The 21152-nt window shown below is 38.4% G+C and overlaps 1 long non-coding RNA gene across 1 annotated transcript in view; it reads left to right on the forward strand.

Annotated features, from left to right (window-relative positions):
- Positions 1-21152, forward strand: part of LOC138061930 (uncharacterized) — a 70537-nt gene that overhangs the window by 28590 nt on the left and 20795 nt on the right. Inside the window, exons 2-3 of the long non-coding RNA XR_011135931.1 lie at positions 20448-20489; positions 20580-20680. This is a non-coding gene — a long non-coding RNA (uncharacterized lncRNA). The remainder of the gene's footprint in view (positions 1-20447; positions 20490-20579; positions 20681-21152) is intronic.

The raw sequence follows: 21152 nt of genomic DNA on the forward strand, positions 1-21152 counted from the left end.
ACATATTTACCTAAATAGTAATTACTATCATGTGTTAACTTATAGATATAATACAAAAAGATGGCACTAGTATAGAATTGGTTTTAAATTCACATTTCACAGAAAGAGAAGGCATATTGGTAATAACAGACATGATAAAAAATACTATTTTAAATTGGATGAAAGCTATACCACCCATAAATAAACAAATATATTTCCAAAAATTAAAGCCAGAATTTTCTACTCTCATTAAGGTAACTTAATAGCTGGCCAAAGGGGAACTGAGCCCTCGAGAAAAATCCCAGTTATGACCACTGCTAGACTTTGAATGCTAAATACAGAGTCTGATTTCTAATTTTAAGACTAAGAGCTCCCACTAAATTCGTCTAATGGCCTACCATTAATATTTACAGGAAAGGAAAGGCCTATTGGTACCTTGTTCAGTAATGTGCAGCAGAAAATCTTAATGGAATATCGCCATTTGGGTCTGTGCCTAAAATGGAGTTTACTTTTGAGAATGTAATTTTTCTTTTACTGATTAAAGTACCAGAGTGCCAAAGTGATGACAAGCTTCTCCCTGTCATCTTCTTAAAATTATGACAGTCTTTTTCTTTTTTTTTCTCCCATTCTCTCTCTAGAAGTTCATAGGAAGTAAATTTTCAGAGTAGTGACATTAATGGGACTCATGCAGTTAAACCCCAGTGAATCACTCTGAAAATTTACTTGCTAGTGTACTAATGAAAATTTAGGTACTTGAATATTTATGATCCTCTATGGGATATCATAAATGTGGCTCTTATTTAAATAAATAGGTGGACCATCTGTTATATAGGTAAAGTTTGCTGGTGTTTGTGTAACTGCAGCCAAACAATATTGCCCAGTAATGCCATGTTATTTTGTATTGTTCCATTAATTTCCTTCATTCAAACCCCTCTTGATACCTCCAGCTTTTCAGCTGGATTCCACGTCTAAGGTTTAACTTCCCACTTAGAAGGACTGTGAGATAAAGATAAATAGCAGGAGGAAGGAAAGCATTTTAACTGCAAAAATTTATTTGTATTTGAAGTGCTGAAAGCTGTTAGTTTTCCTGGGAGCTGCACGGCTACTGTCTTCTTTGGTTGACTTTGAAAATTTCCATCAGCTACTTGCTTGCAGGGTGCTGAGGGTGGGAGGGAGAGGTGAGAGTCTATGATGGAAGATGGTTTAACCCTAAAATATCTCACAGACATAGCTATGAAGCTGTGGTTACTTCTGGACCTAAATAAATACTCAGAAACAGACTCTCCAGCAGGACTACTCCAGTGTCCTCCTATTACTGATTATTAATCAGTCTCTATTATGAAAGAAAGAAACTTCATATTCACTCTTCAACGAATTAAGCCCCCTGCCCTTGGCTGCCCAGACATACCCTACAGCATATACACAAACATCCTCAGGCTTTGCTCTTCCTCACTTCGTGCCTGTGGGAACACTCTACTCTGTCCTTACCAGAGAAGGGCCAGCCTCGATAACCTCCTCCCTAGGACCATGTCCTGAGTGCTTCCCACAGGTGACCATTAGTCTGTCTCTGTGCCTGCTCTTCCTTCTGTGAGCTTCTCAAAACTCAATGACATATTCGTCTCCTTTGTTAAACCAATTAATTCTGCCCTAGAAATTGTGAGCCAGTAAATTTCTACCTCAACATTGCAGTGCGCGTAGTTAAAAGTTGCTATGTCCTCTTGTTAGTTGTCTTCTGATGAATAATTTATGGGTTTTGTGCCCGAAAGGTGTTTTTTAGAGCGTTCTTGGAAAATGAAATGGTTTTATAAGATGATACCAGCTGAGCAGTGGCACAAAGATCAAGTAATGACAGAGCATTTCTTCATCTGAAGATCCAGTGGAGAAGAGACCACAAACAGAAAGCTGTGGCAGCCTGACAGTTTGAATTGTGCAAGTATCAGAGTTTAAGTCTTCATTGTCTTCAGCTTTTGAGAATATAATTAGATCTGCCTCCTGTAATGATATCTAATAAAATCAAGATTCTTTCATACTGATTATGTAGAGGAATAAAGAAATAGCATATGACTAAGCAACACTGATTTCTGTTATGTTACTTAATTACTTATCTCCCTGGAAAACTGTAGTTGTAACGATACTGAAATTCATTACCACTGACATCAAAATGGCCTGAAAGGGACAAGAGTAAGTTTCAAAAGATAGAGAGAAAAGAATATGGGGAGCACAGTTGGTTAATCTTAGCTTAAAATACTAAGCTGAGCTGCCTATTTTTTAAATTACTTGAGTACTATTTCTTTTTAGAAAAGAAACTCAAATCAAAACCATAACTCCTGATTCATTCCAGTGGCATTTGTTTAATGTATCCCACAATAATGTAGATTAGTGCTTGTTCTTTTAAAGATTATGTATCTCTTTCCCAAGGTACGTGTGTGTATGTATATTTAATTTTATGCAAATTTTACTCTTCTTGATTTTGCTAAAAAGCAGTATAATTCAGACAGCTTTTATTCCCTCAAGATTGCTGAAGAAGTTTGCATCTCAAAAGCGTTATAGTTCTTGTAATCATTTTCCGTTATTCCTTTAGGGACCTGCAAACATAGTAACCTGATTTCATGCTTAGCCTTAAAGATTCAATGTGTATCTATTACGTGTTTGTTAGCTAAAAGAGAGCAAATGTTCTGTGTATGTGCGCACGTGAGAAAAGACCAACAGAATGGAAAATATCTAGTACGTGTTGCAGGTCCTCTTCCCTGGTTATGAAAGCAGAAGAGGCAAAAAATAGGAACGCTGTTGCTAAGCATCTCGTGGTCCCTGCTCATGTCCCCATGGTAACTAGCAGAAGTCATTCACATTCTGCGGGAGCGATAGGGAGGTGCACACCTGCAGCAGTCCCTGGGGTTAGACGCTCCAAAAGAGGCAGTGCACACGGCCAGTTTCCAAAGGGCTCTAAAGGCTCATCCTAGGGAAGTTACTGAGTCCTACAAATATGTAAACCACACCAAAACAACATTTGTATTTCAAGGCTAAGTTTGATCAGCAATGGGCCAGCCTCTGAAAGTGTGGGGTGGTGTAGCATACAGTCCGTGAGCCGGATCCTTACATGCTATCGGCTGGTAAAGCTCCTCGCAAAGCAGAGCTGCTGAATTCCCCACCTCGCCCCCAGCTTTGGATTTGGTCCTCATCTTTTACTGCAAAAAAGCTGCATTAAAATTTTAATGTTTTAATTCACTATTGCATGCCTATTCTCTTTCTCTAAAAAATACAGGGTTTTTGTTATTCATACGTTTCCAATTTCATATAACAGCTGTCTTTAAGATTTACATAGGATTGATTTATCTTAAAAGGCCTGCTTTTATAGGTATGTCACCGGCCACTTTTATCTCTATGTGCAATGGCATCTCTTAACAGTTCCACTTGCAAAAAATTGCTGATGAAATGCAAGGAAAACAAAATAAAGCAAATAACAAAAACAGTGCTAAGTAAGATAGAAATAACTCTGCATTTTGAGGAACTCCGACCTACATTGCACATGCTTTATATCTGGTAGCTTGGATGAGCCCCAAGGAAAGACAATATTTTATAGGTTTTTTTTTTCACTATACTTTTTCTTTTCTTGACTGTCCTCTATGCTGAAATGCTACTTCCTTTTCTTTTCAGTCTCCAGCTCCAACTTCCAATTAGCCTTTAATGATGTTTCTCTCAGAAAATCCCGCAGGCCTTTTTATATATCTACTAGTTTTAAAAGGGTGACTTTTTTGAATCTAGCATGCTCCAGAGTACTTCAGTAGATACTCACTGTCGATTCTCCGTTAGTATTGTATTATTATTTTTTTAAGTATATGTAAGTGTGCATAAATATATAAACTTGAATACTCACATACTCACATACTTAAACACAGAGACTCTCACATGGGCATGTGCATGTGCCCCCAAGGCTGGGACATACTCTATTTCTGCCAGTGACATGAGACTGTGAATGGCACAGCAGAGTACGGGGATTCCTCTCGAGTAGGAAAGTGGCCTGTTGTTGGCCTTCGTCACCTGTCGGAGCCTGAGGATGATGAAGGAGGACACGGCCCTCTGATTGCCCACCGGGGGGTGGGATCCTGCAGTAGTTTCCAGAGCTGCAAGATGCTGGAGTGTATTGGCTGCGCTTAATATAACTGTTGTACATCACACCAGGATACATGTAAAGATTTGTCACTAGGCAAACGTGTTTCTCGCTCAAGGAAAGCGCTAGCCACCCAGTTGTGTACCCATCTGACTGCTGCTGGTGGCCGTGCACGTTTATGCTCTCCTGTGCCTTAACCCTGGCACTTGCAAGCTCCTTAAGAGGTGCAAGGTGTGGTTTTGCTGTTACCTTAATTCAGTCCTTGCTCCTTCCCCAGGGAGTGACAAGAAGAGCACTGATTGCAAGTGGTGATTCATTGCAGGTGACCATGTGAATAATTATTATAGAAAAGCTCCTTTGTAAAAATTAACTTGGATGAGAAAGGGGCAAAGCTGATGCTGTCGTGCCTTCAGATGAGGAACTGACCTGCACTCTCATAGCTCTGAGATACCTATGTGTTTGCCCAATAAAGCCTGAGGCCACACGCACATAACTCAGGATATGACTGTTACAACAGATAGAGCAAACACAGCAGTTCTTTTCAATAAAGTAATATTTGATCATCTGAAATATTCATATAATAGAGATTAAAAAAGAGAAAAAATAATCTTTGTAGTCTTTCTCGGGATTAACCATGCCTTAGGTTACTGAGCTACCTAAATTCTCCAAAGTAAACTTTTATTCAGTCCCACTTCTGTGGAGTTTAAGTTTGCTCTAAAAATCTAGTTCACTGAACTATGTGTAGAAACTGCAAAACTGGGCTGTATCCTGAGCTCCTTTCTTGGAAAGTTTGTAACTTTGAAGAAGCTTTTATCCCTACAGCCCCTAACCTGGATTCAGAATCAGAGACAACTCAGCTTAGGTTAACACATTTAGAACCTTATATGCTTGTAGGTGATCTGCGTATGTACTGCTGACTGAAGCACATTGTTCAGTATAGTCATGCAGAATATCTACTTAACAGTAACAGAAAAATTATAAAAGCAAAGTATTTTGTCTATGACCCTACATTTTTTATTTTGAATGTACTTGAGTAAAGAAATAATATATTTTAATGGACCAAAACCTTCTAAATTATTGCAATTATAGGTCTACATTAAAAATAATACTTTTGATAAAAACCTAATTTGTACAGGGGAAAGTTTTAATTTCATTGGCTGTAGTGCTAATCTGTTGACAGTTAAAGCATTCTTAATACGTATTTGAAGAACAGTAAAAACTACTGCAGGGTAAAGGAAATGATCACAGGCTAGAAAGTAAAGGCTCAGGTGCTGTACATGTCTTAGAATATGTCCTTGGATGAGAAAATGTGTCTCTATTTTCCTACCTGCTATATAAGAGAAATTGAGCTCGCCTTGCAGAGATACTGTGAGATTTCATTAGCTAATGTTTACGCAGCGCTTTGAACTAACGAAGCATTACAGTGCAAAGCATTACTTTCAGCCTGGGTACTTCAAGGATAGTAGAAATGATCAAATATCCTTTTCACTTTCACTCATTGAAAAGGAGGGCTGATTTTGTTTTGAAGATCTAACATACTTTTGGCTTTTTATTTCACTTCAAAGTTGCTTCTTACCTTTTATTGACTACTTATTTTAAAATCCTTTTTCTGTGTCTTCTCCTTTGTTAGTAAAATTGATTTGAGTTTTGGGGGCAGTTCTGTAACTAGATGCTTGGAGGAAGGCATAATACATCCTTTAAAAAAAAGAGGATTCCTTACTGCCAGAATCTTGCATACTGCAAGGACAACAAAAAGAGAATTCCCTTGTCCACTGTTTTATTTCTATTACTGGAGTGGCATACTTGGTTAACATTATCTTGAGTGTGCTATGTCACAGTACAGTAAAAATGAAAGGATTTAGATCTTAGGTAATGTGCAGTGATATGTAGGCAGCTTTACACAATTTACTACTTGCAAGAAGTAAATCAATGTTACTTTAAAAAGGAGTTAGCAAATGTGACTCGTATGACTCGTATGCCATTTGTTTTTAAAATCTCTATTTTAATTTTTTCATTATTTTTGAAAACAAGTAGCAAAATTCATGAAGGCTAGAGAATATTTTATTTCCCAAGTGATCCCCTGCTCTCATCAGAGTGCATTCTGGAAGCAGTAATTTCTGCAAGGTAAAGGGATAAAGTTTCATCATGTTTTACAAAAATGGCATAATGAATTTCATATGTTGCAAGTATAAGATTTGTTCTTATTGTTTTTAATTATTTCTGTTTACTCTAAGGTTATTATTGAACAGTTAGATAAAAATTATAGTTCAAATTGGTTTGCTGATGGTCCAAGAATATGTAGTGCTGACTCCACATATTTTCAGGGGTTTGAATCATGCCTAGAACAACTTCCACGTGTAGCATAAAGTTAGCAGGATCATGAGCTTTTTTTAAATTGGTCATGAACAGTTTGAAACAGCTGTGAGTATTTTAAATAGAATTCCAAACATTTAGCTTAAATAATCGTTCCTTCTTTGTCCTAAGCCTGAATCTTCAGTAATAATTATCATATTTTCTGTCTTATTACACTTCTCCCTATTCCCCAGCATCTTTCCATGAAGACACATTACTTGCTCCAGCTACTATGGTATTGGTGTCCTGGCAGTACTTCAAGAAATGCTGAGGACAGATGACACATGATGCATTTCAAATCAGCACATATACCCGCTGAGAGGAAAGAGCTGCAGATTCCCACAGCTAAAAAGGCAGTGGATTCATGGGATCCCTGGAAGTGATTACAATGGTCTGAAAGAAAATATGGGGCTAGAAAACGCAAAGATAATTTATATGGGAGTATAGGATACTGGAGGGCTGAAATGAAACAGCAGCAATGATCAGATGATCCAGATACAAAAAAATGGCAAAAGTACAGGTTTTCTTTTATCTCCTTTTGAGTGAGGAGCTGTGAGTGCAAGGAACAGCAGCAGCCGCACCAGCGAGTGCTTCTTGGACAGGCAAAGCTGCTTGCAACAACAAGAGCAACGCAGCTGAAGGGTACCCCAGACTGCCCTTTTTCCAGGATTGCTGTCAGCAGAAGCATTTTTAACCTCACCAGGTTCAGTTACACAGCCCTTAAGGGCAGAAGGCTGCTGTAAGAAGTCCAGCCTGGGATTACAGGAGCTTGTTCTGCATTAAGAAAGAAAACTCAGCCGTGACTAGCAAGTTGACAATCTGTGTTACTTAGAAAAAGTTTGGACCCTTAGGTAGGATCTCCTCTACTTAAGAATTTTACCCATCCCAGTAATACACTTGACAGCAATATGCGTTCAAAATGAAACCTCTCCTCACTTTTTGCAAAATCAGTGGAAATAGGACTTTTAACTGCTGGGAAACATTTTTCACCTAGTTCACCTTTGTGACAGCAGATTAATTACTGAAGTGGAAAACAGTGCCATAACTTTGGGAGTCCTTCAGCAAAACCACCAAGCCTACTGAGGGGAGGGTAAGTGCTAAAGCCACCTTCTCTGAGACATGCTCTAAGATTACAGCTACAAACTAATAGACTGACTGTTCACTTCTATATATTTCCTTCACTGTCTACATTGTGTTGATGGCTCCTAAAACAATGCTAGTCATCCATCCTTACATGTTATTTTTATGTTGGCAAGCTTATTCTACTGCGGTATGTCTTACTGCAGAACACGGAGTTCATGCTTGCCCCTTTTGCTGTGCCCAGCAGAAACCAAACTGTGTAGATGGTGAAATAAATGAGGACCACGCTTATCTTCATTTCATATGAGGTGTGATTGTGATACTCCATCCATTTAGATATCCACAATAACCTCATGGAAGATTTACTTTTGAAACATAAAAGGTAGCAGGAGGAAGAAAAAGGACTGCAGATATATCTCTCATACATCTCACCTAGTATATGTGTGATATCCTAGGAAATACCAATGGGCTTTATGATTGTTTCAAAATCATTACTGTAGTTAGGTTTTCAAAACTGTTGCAAATCCATTTCAGGAAATAAAAATGAGATTTGGCTGTCTCGGTCTCCTTGAAAAGACGGTAAATGTGAGCTTTGGGATTTTTTTGCCATGTTTGGCTGGGGCTTCAGCTTGCATGGATGTGATGACAAAGCTCCTTTCCAAAGATAACAGCAGGAAGTAATCTTTAGTCTACCCAAAGTAAGTCTTCTCAAATAGAAGGTAAGTCTAGTGAATTCATATATCTGAAGTTTCCAAAAAAACAAAAGAAATTTGTTTTTACTTTCTCAAGTTTGAAGGCTACGATGCACAGGAGTTTTCCTGTTCACAATCGGAGAGTTCTAGTGTCAGTTTCAAACAGTTTTATTGGCACTCTGCATTCAACACTTTCTTTCCTTGCCTCAAATTTTAGTTGTAAATACTATCTCTGTGCTGTTTGGTTATCAAGGCAGGGCAGAGATTTCTTGGAGGTCCTGTTTACCTGAATTCTGCTTTTATAGAGGTATCTTTTAGAGTTAGGATGTATTCCTGCAATGACATATACCTTCTCTCAGCTTTTTGCTTTTTCCGTTGCGTTAGGTTATAGCTTGCTTTGGGGATTTTGCTGAAGGAAAATTGCCATGCTGGCCACTTGTTTACGTTTGTACAGTCGCTTGCTTGCATGAGCTGTTCAAAGTGATATACTTAGGACTGCTACTTATACAGTATTTCAAAAGAAGCATTTTTTTTCTTTTACAAAAAAGGGTTATTAAATCAATACTTAGCTAATCAGCTTCCTTTCATACTGCCAATAATATAAACATACAGCTGTAAAAATGTAATGACTAACGATTAGTAAAATTTGATCTATTCTTGCTACTGCTGAAGTTACTTTCTCTAGGTATATTTGATTAAATGTCTTATGGCTGAAACCTTGGAAGAAAGTGTGGGGTCACTGTTAAGTTATCACTGTGAAAATCACTCTTCCTTGTAATACTTTTCCACTGGTAGTTAACTATATTTAGTGCCTTACTGGTCCTCATATGCTTTTCTTTTGTTCACACAATACAATAAACATTTAGTTAATGAAAACTTTTCAGAAACCCTACTGGCACTGAGTTAAGTATTTTTCATTGCCATTATCTCCATGACTGCATTTGTAAAGGAACAAATAAAATTTACCAACTTATACTGGGAAAGAATAGTAAGCATCAAGTTCAGACACAATAGAAAGGGGAAGGCCTTCTATAAGAAGCAATTTTGGTTTCAAGAAATGAGAATCTCTTGCAAATGTATTTTGAGCACATTAAGTAGGCAAGAAGTCATTTCTTTAAAGTGTTAAAACAAGTTTAAATACATTGCATCTATTGACAAAGGGAAATTCAGCAGTAAAATAAACAAAATCCCTAACCTGCTTTTCAAACAGTTCCATGAATGGAAGTATGAAGACCTATCAGTTATGGATTTGGTTGCCATGTCATTCTTTGAGAATATTTAGGCCATAGATTTTCTTTCTTTAAAAAATAAAACAAAATTTATGGACCCCTACCTAACAAGCTTCCAATGATAAATTTACTAGAAATAGATTTGCCTTTCTTAGTTACCTTTCAAAGACTCCTTTAATTTAGTCCACAGATCCCCCGGTGTTCTCTGTCAGCAGGCTGAAAAACAACAGGCAATCTTCAAAATTCAATTTTAATCTGATGTTTAGTCACCAGAAACTCCTACTAGAAATGTATGACTTATATGTTTGACAAATATATCATCAAGAAAAAAAGAAAAAATGCCATAGGTGAGCAACCAGATAACGCCAACAGCAGAGCATAAATATACTGAATTTAAAGAACTAATAAAATGTCTGTCCTGTGTATTCAACAAGATCTCATGAACAACAAATATTGATTCATGGATGATCGGCTAATGAAAAAAGGGGGATTTGTAATGGATATGCTTACTAATGGAAAGCTTAGACTCTTAAGTCACAGCGCTGGACAACACTGTTCATTTTCAGCATCTTTCTTTCAGAAAATTTAATTCTAACCTTTCTGAAGCATCTCAGTATTCCTGTTACCATGACTTCCAGAATTCAGCAGGCCAACTGTGCCTTTTAAACTGACGACAGGTATGATTTTATCCAAAATAAAAAGTGATTTACCTGTTCCTTTTATTAGGGGCAACAAGTGAGGTTTCATGAGTGTTTTGAAACAAAGCTGTTAGTTCTATAGTTTAATCATTTCATACAGTTATAAAAGTTTTAAAGAAATCCCAGAGGCTGCTTGACTTTGAGCTTCGTTTATTTGTGCAATACAATATTAGATCTACAGTTTAACTCTTTTAGTAAAGCCAAGTCCTTTAATTAAATCTTTGCCATCCCACAAATGAACACATAAGACATTGATATCAGGGAGGAAAGACAAATCCATTTGACACACAAGTAAAACAAGGCTGTAGGCAGTTTAGGTCTGGGCTCCCCAGCATAAAAGAGGTATGGGCATACTTGAGCAAGTCCAGCAAAAGGCTACTAAGATGATGAGGGGACTGGAGCATCTCTCCTATGAGGAAAGGCTGAGCGAGCTGGGCCTGTTCAGCCTGGAGAAGAGAAGACTGAGGGGGGATCTGATCAATGTGCACAGGTATCTGAAGGGAGGGTGTCAAGAGGATGAGGCCAGACTCTTCTCGTGGCGCCCAGCAGTAGCAGGGACATAAATCATGTTTTGCATAGCAGAAAAACAGTTGTAGGACAGCTAGATCCTGGGGCGGCAAATCTCTGCATAAACACATCCACACCTTCTGATTCTAGCTTCCTGTATTGTATGCAGACTGACTGGTTCACCAGTGCTGCCAGAAGGAAAGACCCGTCTCCAAAGAGAAATCTCAGCTACCTCAGCTAGGAGAGCTGTCGTCACTGAAACACTGTCATCACTGAATTTTTTCTTCCTTAACGAAAAGGAAGAAAAAATTCAGAAACACTGAGGAGGAAGGCTACATATTAATGTGAAAGGTTTGGAGACAAAGAGCCTAGCAAGGAAATCAAGCAGTTTTATGCAAAAAAAGAAAAGCTATCTACATCCTCAGTAGACAGAAATTGCACTTATTCACCTGGATTTCGTATCAATTATATTTGACCTTAATAATAACATATTTATAGTAGTGTAGGTCTGCACTCATTAAGTTTCATATAGCATATACCAAATTGCTAGGATAGATTAGTCTGCCCTTTGAGCTTCGAATTTTCATTTTAATGGCTATGTAACATGTCACGAAAAACAAATATAACATTGCAGATTGCTGGAAAAGATTTCCAAAGGAATTTGTCAGCATAATTCCAAGTTTGTTATACGAATGATCCTGAGTTTGGAGAAAAACAAAACAGCTGACATTTAAGAATTTGTAATTGGTTTTCACAACTTAATTTTATGTATCTTTTGGTTGTGATGTATACAGTAATTGACTCTGATTTTTAACGAGACCATGCCTACTTGTTAAAAACTGGGGAGGTTGTCTGAACATTCAGAGTACAATATGACAGTGTCTTGATTACAGTGACCTTCCTTCCTTCCTATACCTGTATTTTCATGTTATTATTAGGTACCACTATATTTTACCTTCAGCATTCACTCTCCGAGGAACATTTCCTCATTCATGTGTTCCTGCCTGTTCACAAGCAAGAGAAAAAGCTGACTTATAAAATGTACATTAAACTAGCAGTGAAAGAAATGAGTTACATAAAAAATATCACTGAATTATGTTGTGTAGATTCCCTATTTCCTAATTTGAGAGCTTTTTAGTGGCACAAGGATTTACAACAGCAGCTTCCCAGATACTTTTGTGGGAATATAAGTTTATCTAGCTTGCATCTGCTGTGTTGCTGGGATTTTTCCCTAACAGTTAAGAATGGCACAGGTTTTTTTTAATTAGATGAAATTTGCTGCATAAATAAAAAGCCTGCTTGATTTGGTTTAAAAAAACTGTTTTCATTTATACTGTGTTTTATTCACAATTTACTCAATTTATTTTATCTTTACAATGCAACAATTTCTCACTAAAAAGGAGAAAAAAAACGTGAAGTGAGTTTCAATATTGCACCAAAGAAGCATTTCATGAATATATTCAATCTATGTTAATGGATTTTAACATGTTTTTACTATTCTGCAATGAACTGCTCCTAAAGTTTTTAATTACCAAAACAGTATCTAAAAATATACTAGAGAAAAGCATTGCTGCAGCAAAGATTATTTCTTTATACATCTAATCTTGAATCACTAATGCAGCTACAGGTGTCTGTTTAAATAATAGAATACTTAATTCTATAAATATATGCAATCCAGCCAAATTGCTGTTCCCAAAACAATTTGCTCATGTTATTTTTTCGGTGTAAGATATTAAGAAATAATATGCAGATAAGATATTAAGAAATAATATGCAGATATTCACCACCGCATGCTGTGGAGCACAGAGCGTAGTTAGAGGTCTGCACAGTTTATGTCTCTGAGATGAAATAGTATCCAGAGGATCCAAGAACAAATTCCTAAGCCTTTCTTTCAGTTACGTGCTGTTTGCTCCGTACTGGACTGTGTAATCCTTTGCATGACATATGAAATTCAAGTATAATTTATGAGCCATGGAGCAGTTATGGAAAAATATGTTCTGTTTACATCATGAGGGTTTCTGGCCATACCATTTCAAAAGGAAGCAGTGATATTTCAATCCCTTTTATCCTCTAAAACCTAAATTAAAATCTTTACCAAATGGCGGGAGGAATCCAGGCCCAGTTTTCCCTTGGCCATTCAGCAGGAGTGAAAACAACATCCTACACAAGCAATTAAACCCACAAGCTGGACACTGCTCTGCCCTGGGAGCCCTTACATGTTTTCTGTCAATACTTTTAAAACCCGGGGCAGGCTGTAGCTCTGACCAGGGGTGTCGAATTAGACCTGCAGGCTCCTTCCTCCGATGCTCCCTCAAGAAGGTCTCACAGCCCAATTACTCTTTTAAGGGATCATACTTCTGTTATGGTATTAAACTTTGGTTGTTCCCTGTCTGTGAACAGGGTGGTTGTTTGTGCTGGCCTGATCAGAAGTGGAATTGGACCATTCAGGCAGTCTGACATGCATTATCGCTGGACAGAAGTTGCTCACAGTTTGGTTAAGAGATGAAGTGCATGTGAGATGATGAGGACTGATGTCCTTTGTATTACAGACTGTTACACTTTATCCACTTTCTTCTCCTTTAAATCTAATTACCTATATTTGATAAAGCACTTCTTACAAAAAAATTAGTATATATTAATCTTAAGCAAGAGACCTAGAATTATTTTGGTAAGTAAAACGTTCACAGACCTCTAGAAAGATAATGCTGGCTAATGGTCTCAAAGACACCCCAGACAGAATCAAGCTAATGTTATTTTAGCTCTCTAATTAACTAATGTGTCCTTCCCACCTTTGACATTTTGCTTGTTCAATGCGGAGTAAGACTTCATAGCCTGAGAATAAAAATGAGGGATGCAGCTTCTGGGGAAATGTGGACCTGGATTTAATGCTTTTAAATGGTCGGCCAGATGTGCTTGGACATGCAACACAGAGCTCCCTACCTCAACGTAAAGCAGCAAACCTGGGAAAGCTCATCTGCAGCCAGGAATACAGCAGGTCCTGCAGGAGAAGGCTCCTTGGAAGAACAAAGGCACCTTGAATAAGAGAGAGATGAGTTTCTTGCTAGTTTCATGGGAGGATGGAGTTGTTTTCTCACTGTACAAGCCCTAAGTTTTTAATTTGTTCTCCAAAGTAGATGTCTATCTTTAAAGAAGCTGAAACAGTATTAATGTTTTTCTTTTCGCCAGCTCCTGCGAGGAGTCGTTTGTAGTTTGGTGCTCTCAGTTTGACGTAGAGCTGTGGCAACTTGAAGGCTGACCCCCAAGCAACAACCTCAATGTGTCACAGTTAGAATGTGTTTGTGTGTGCGTGGGTGTGTTTGTGTGCATAACACACTGACGGTAAACCTGTGTGCTGTGATCCCTTTTAACTGTTATTGCCGACCTTCCCACCTTTAGAGGACCAAAATTATTTGTGCAAGTCGATGTGCAGGATGCGGCTGACTCCTCTGAGGAGACAGCGCTAGTAACTGCCTGCCACATTTGATGCCCAGGAAAGGGTGGGTTTTATCCCCCTCCCCAAAATGTTCAGCTGATACACAGTAGCAGAGCGGTGCTTTTTGGATGTCTGGGGGTGTATTCTTCGTATCTTAAAAATGTAACTGATACCTTCATGCTCAGACTGTTAGGGGGCCTAAAAGAAGCCCATCTTCAACTTCTTGTGAAAGGTCTTGTTCTCTTTAAATGTTGTACTGTTGATTCTGAATTACTGCACGGGGGTGGGTTGCTCTGGCTATGACTGAGCATGCTACATTACCACGAAAAGTCCTAACGCAGCCCAGCCCGGGGGCCTGGCAGCATTGCCACCCACAGCCGGTAGTCGGTGCATTTAGCACTGTAGCAGTAGCAGGCATTCAGGCACGCGCAGCTTGCTGCTGAGGGGGCTCACTTCAGAGAGGACGCCTTCGTCAGGAAGTGAGGTTTGATCTGTTAAGATACAGCAGCTGTAATGCAATTTACTGTTTTGGAAGTGTAATGAGCCCAATAGCCATTTCATTAGTTTATTTAGATCCCCTTTCTTCTTTTCATTTTCTCCCAATTAATTAATTAACTATTTTCAACTGCTCGGAGGAGGAAGAGCACCGCGTCCTTGTTCCCCAAGCTGGAGACGCCTTCCGACCAGCTGGAGAGGGCACGCACCGAGTGTGCTGCGGAGGCCGGACGCCACATGCATATCTGATATCAGCAGGCAGCTCAGCTGCATCACAGGGCACAGGGAGCCAGTGTGCCAGAGAGCCCCGGCGTGCCCCAAGGCGGCTGCTCTTCCCTCACCACTGCGCCCGGCAGGTTTGCTCCTGCTGGTGCAGGATTTAGGGGGCCTGAGATAGTGGCCAGTGTTCAAATATAATGATTAATTTTTAAAAGTGACTCCCTGAGGAAGCTTGGAGGCAGGAATTCTGAAAAGTGAAGAGTTTGGAAATAGCGACTGAGCCTTTCCTAAGAAAAGGTGGTTTCTACGACTTTCAGGTAAGCAGCACCTGACCAGTGACTGGATCACAACTGTAACGATCCTGCTAGAGTTTAGGAGGGTTACATGAGGAATATGAAAGCCAGCTGAAATAGCAGAAGGTCAAAATAGAGCTAACAGCAATCATCTAAATAGGAGTTTGAATGGAGCACTGATGTGAATGTTCCTGTGCTTTTAATAGGTGCCATAGGATTTCTAATTACCACAGGAGCTCCACTAGCTCTTCTACAATAATAACAATCACAGCAGAACTGTTCCTATTAACACTATGCCAAGGCAGTCGCTCAAAAGTTAATCACAGGGGAAAAGTGCCTCAACACCCAAGTTCTCCTTAGTGGTCTACTCTCTTCAAATATGGCCAAGTTCAATTTTGTTGGTGTCCTTCACTACAGCTTAAAAACAAAACCCATCAAGTGTGGATTCATTCTACATTCAAAACTATGCACAGCTTGTACTGATTTTGATTTTTGTTCAGTGAAATCACATTAAGCCATTTCATTATTTCCTTTGGTTTGATGTGATGTTGTACTATAGGGCTCGTTTGAAATACATAAGGATTTAGGTTACTTTGACCTAAAAAGCAAAGCAAAACAGGAGGACTTCTGTTTAAGCTTCTGTTGTTTTTGCTTGGTTGGTCTCACATGCAAGTCTAACATCGCTGGGGGTCTGATTTTGCAAACAGTTGTACTGCTTTGGGTTTCCATGAGAGACAGGAAGCTCCAGAATGCAACTCCCTTTGCTACGATAACAACGAGCAATAATGGTACAATGCAAGTGACAATAATCCTTAATTTTAAAGAAGATGGCTCGTCCTCAAAGGTTTGATCTGGAAACAACATTACCAATAAGAGGCAGATTATTTCTACTGTTAATTACAGAACTATCTGCAGTCTAACATTTTGTGTATGCGTAAAGTTGTCTAGTTTTTGTTTACCCTTACCGAATCATTGTCAGGCTAGCTGTTTCCAATATTTTGTAGTTTCATGCTGCTAATGTTTTTCTGTAAGCTTTGCTATTTTGGGAGCCTTAAAGTGCTGCAGTTCCAGTTGCTGTAATTAAGGGGCTTCAGTGACCTCCTTTCTCTCAGCTGCTGCTCCTGAGACTGAGAATGGAAGGACACAAGCCACAGACAATAGAGAACAAAGCTTCGATTTATCAAAAACACCAGTCCTCAGGGTTATTTGAATGATAAAGCTGCATGCTAGCTACAAAGCCTTGTGCGTCTGAAGGAAAATCTGTGGAGTTTTTCATGGTCTCAGAGTCTCTCTGTTGATAACCTGTGGTGAAAGTTGGAAATGTCATTTGGCAGCTCATCTTTCTCTCCACAAGCACCAGGTTTCCAAATGAATAGGGTTCCCACGACACAAGATTGCGTGAAACAGTGAACAATGTGGTGTTGGCACTGTTGGCGTAATATGCTGTGTAACTTCTGTTTGTGAGTCAGCATTTCTGCTGTAATTGATTTATTTACATATATTTACCAACACTGAGTTGCCGTGTAGCCAAGGTAAATTTGAATTCCACTGTTAACAAATGTCCACAAGTTCATGCTAACTTCTCATCAGTTTGCTTCATGTGATTAATCAATTCACTAATCAAAATGCTGTTTCCTAATATATATATATGTTATATATTACAAACTAGAATGTATTCTTTGCATATAGTAAGGCAAATTCAGAGCTCCATTTCATTTACAGCAAAATTAAATTTGGCCTACATTCATTTTTCAGTATTCTAAGGAGTATCTAATTCCTAAGTGTTTAGGAAAGCTCTGAGGAACAAAATGAAAATAAATAATATCTTTAGGTTGCTGCAATTTTTCTGTGATGTATTTATGTCTAGTATAGAAAAAACTATGGACAGCACAAACAGAAAATGTATAAAGGGCTGAAGAATTGGAGCAAGAGACAACTCAATAGTTAAGAACTCTCCAATTTGGAAAAAGGATATTTATGGGAGATAAAAATTTAAAAAAGGAGACTCAAAAGCATGAATGACAAGGTGAAAGCAGTTGTGCAATTGTTGCATATTTAATGCCAACTGGTTTTTATAATACTGAAACTGGAGAAGTAAACCAAATGATGAGGTTGGATATCCACTACAAACAGAAAAGGGAATTTTTTGTACAGTGCCTAAGTAAACTGTGGAACACCTTGCCCAGGATGTTAGGAATGTCGATAAGATTTATCCGATGAAAGCATCCTCAATAGAGACATTGACCAAATGCAAGAGACCAAATGCTGTCAAATAACAAAAACAGCACAGCTGGCTCGGCTGCAGGCTGAGAGAGTAGGCTAGGAAAGTGTGGCGGTATGTTTGCCCAGTTCTACTCTTCCTAGAGCAGCTGCTGCTACTGGCTACTGCTCTGGTCGTGGCACTGGACTCGGTGGAGCAACTATTCTTGCCTTTAAGGACTGTACTACATTTGAATGTTATTCTGTAAATAGCGGAGAAGGCATGAAATAATAGATAAAATTGATTCTAATTCAAAATGAGTTGTGTTGCATTAGGTTTCTGCAGCTAGTTCGCCTATGCTCAGGAGTGGATGTCGGTGTGTTGACAGTATAGTAAAGTACATATCCAAGGCAAAGCAGACTGTAAGACTGATTTCAAGAACTAAATAAGAAATCAAGTCCTATTACCTGTGAACATTTCTCATTTTCATTAGAATACCTCTACAAAGTCTTTATAAACTGTGAAAAGCCATAAAAATTGGGTAACAGATGTGTAAAGCCTGTAAATTGGACAGCATGTAATAAAAATTTACAAAAAAAAAGAGTGGGCAAGATCTGGTCAAAAAACCCTCATGCAGCTTGGGCAATAAAACAAGTGAAAACTCAGAGGGGGAAGATAAAAGTTAAACTGCGGTCAAAGTATTTGTCAGTATTTAGTGTAGAAATTGAAAGACTGTAATTGAATTCAAATCTAGGTTAATGATTTCCAATTAATAGCTTATCAGTCTGCAGGAGATAAAACTGAGGAGTAGGTTGAAGAAGAAAGAGCTGATTAGGATAAACACACAAACACAAAACAGGGAAGGCAAATAGAAGGAGGCAATAAACTGAGTAGAATGTAATATGGGTTGAGCACCTACCTGCTACCTCATAAAACAGAGACTTAGAAAAACATGATTATAATGAGGATTTCAAATACATGTGCCTTCAGTTAATTTCTAGTTTATATTTAAATACAAACAGTGCCTTCTGTAGGTATCAAGTGCTTAAGAAAATCTGTGCATAGTATGCTAAGTAAAAGTTGCAGAGCCTTCAGCACTTATCCATCTCCTACATGACTAATAAAAAGATACTGCACTCTTGTTGTTAACTTGAACCACAAGTCTCTTTTGTAGCTACTAGCATCTACAGAGTCAGTGAGTCATAAAATAGTCTCAGTGAGTGAATCTTGCAGTAGCAAACTTTACTTGTCAATGAAAGAGTAATTTGAGATGATCAGGTAAAGATCACATATTTAATAACCCTATAATAACACACTTACACAATGGCTGTAATGACTCTAGGGAGTCATCGAGTAAATTACATGTGTTTTTAAAGTTTGTAATTTTAATTACCTTGTTCAGTAATAGACTACAATGTCTGCAAAGCAGCCATCATGTACTTTCCATCATTAGAAAGTGTATGGAACATTTTAGTAACTGCAAATCCAGATTTATTTAGTTAATACTGAAAAATGAAAAAACTAGTGAAAAAGAGAATAAATGAAGCTATGATGTTTAGACTAACACTGTTTTCTTAACTAACACCCTTGTGAATGAACACAGCAAATGTGAAGAGTACATGTTTTTACCATCTGTGCTCTCATAATGACAGCAGGTACCAGGGGAGAATAGGATACTTAATTATAACCGGAAACATCGGTCTGCTGTTTTCAACATTTAGGTGCCTTAATTTAGTAAATTATCTTGGCTGTTGCTGTCACGGCTATTGCTGTCATGACTCTGATACCTACTTTTCTGTGCCTCAGCCTTAATTTCTTCACACTTGACTGATAATGAATGTGCCTTACATCATATAGTGTTTGGGGCTTGTGAAAGACAAACTGTATTTCTGCGGATTGCTACAGTCATTTTTCAGGAAGGTTTTCGTTAAATCTCCTTTTCACCAACCAGCCTCTATCTAAAATTAAAGATAGCTAACTAATAGTGAAAAAAATCATCTACAATCATCCATTGGTGGAGAAAAAACAGCAGCCAAGAGCATGAAATGATACCTCTAACATAGGAGTAGGTATCACAGGTATCACAGGAAATAAATTGAAATTTTGTGTACAAGTCATTACTTTTTAGTTTTTGCCTTCGTTGGGGTAAACTCAATTTTTGTCACTGCTGATATCAAAGAACAAGAAAACAGCACACTGCTGCAGATGCCATTCCTGCATTCTGGAAAAGTTAGGGAAGGAATAAGGGAAGTACAGGCAGAGCCAAATGCTATCCTTCAGTCAACTGAGAAGGAGAAGTAATACATGAGGAAAAAGTATGAGAAGGTGGGCTTTAATTCAGGTACAGTGCATGTTCTGCAAAAGAAGTAGGTTTGTTAGTTCACTGAAAAAGTGTTCAGCACATGGCAACTAAAGAATTATAAATTTCTGATATGCTGTAGAGCTTCTAACAAGGTTCTTAGTGAATACAAGGGTCTGGCCAATGGATATGTCTGAAAAGCAGCATGTTACCTCTATTATAGTTGTTTACTATTGTCAGCAGACTATCGTGACGTTATAAACACTGCCATATCCAACACACACTATAACATGAAAGTGGTTTGTAATTTTCTGCAATTGTTATGTTGGAAAATACTCCAACAGTATTAAAGCCAATCTTTAATATTTCAATGATACCAAAATACAAAAAACTTAAAAGGAGGCTTAAAGATCGTGCAGCAGGCAAATCAATGATGCAAATGATTTTTTTCAATATAAATCACATCTTACAAACAGTTTTAACTGAAGAACTTGATGCTGCAGTTGCTTTACTAATACAGGCGCATTGGTATATTACTGAACATAAAGGTAGATTATGAGGACTACAAGAGCAAAGTAATTTAAGTATCGGTAAGTCTGAAAGAAGACTGTTCATGCAACTTCAGTTCTGCTTCCTTACAATTACCTGGACATAGTGATATAACCTTTGATTTCATGACTGCACACTATGTAGTGCTAGGTATAATGTATATATGTAGAGAGAGTTGTAGAGTATCATTCATTCAATCATTTCCTCATTTTTGAATATATGCCTTTGCAACAATGTATGTACATTATTTCCCAAGTCTGGTAGAAACAAGCAAACAGAAGCTCCACCTTGGCATTTTCTTGTTATCTACATAGGTCACCTGCAAGTCTGAAGCCCATATCATTAAAGGTAACCAGGTAAGCAACAGCTTTCAAAATTTTTCATCCTAAATGTGGAGCAAAACTGGAGAAGTGACAAAACTAATCATTTGCTTGTGTTTTTTTCAGTAGTTCGTCAGCAGGAGAGGTGCAATTCAGGAACCTGGGGCTCTGTTACAGGGCAGATGGACGTGCTGCTGATCTCCCCTGTCCTGTGTTTGCCCTGCTCGGTATATTCTAGTCTTGTCTCTTCCACTTTTGAGTTCCTAACCCAGCCCCTTCTTCTCTGCCCATCCCAGTTTACACTCTACTCCTTTAGCATCTCATCACCATTACGGCGCCTTCCTTCACCTCACTCACTTAAGGCACTCTGCCTTACAAGCCCATGATCTTACTACGTTTGAGACTTTAGCTACATCCTCCTCAGTTGGACATGAAGATCTTTGCACTGGCACTGTTATTTCACGCAAGTACAAGAAGCAAGTATGGCTGATGGATAGTAGCTCCATGTTCAGACTTACTCTATGGGACATATATAAAAGGCAATGCACAGAAGTCCCAAGATGTGGGGGATGTTGCTACCATTGCCACTAGGCTCTCATTTCTCTTGCCTACAAGAGTGCTATGAATGTTCAAAATATCACAGCTGGGAAACCTCTGGCCATAATCCTATGGCTGAAGAGATACGTGCTTGTCCTTGAT

This window comes from Struthio camelus, chromosome 1 (assembly GCF_040807025.1).
Source record: "Struthio camelus isolate bStrCam1 chromosome 1, bStrCam1.hap1, whole genome shotgun sequence".
NCBI classification, from domain to species: Eukaryota; Metazoa; Chordata; class Aves; order Struthioniformes; family Struthionidae; genus Struthio; species Struthio camelus.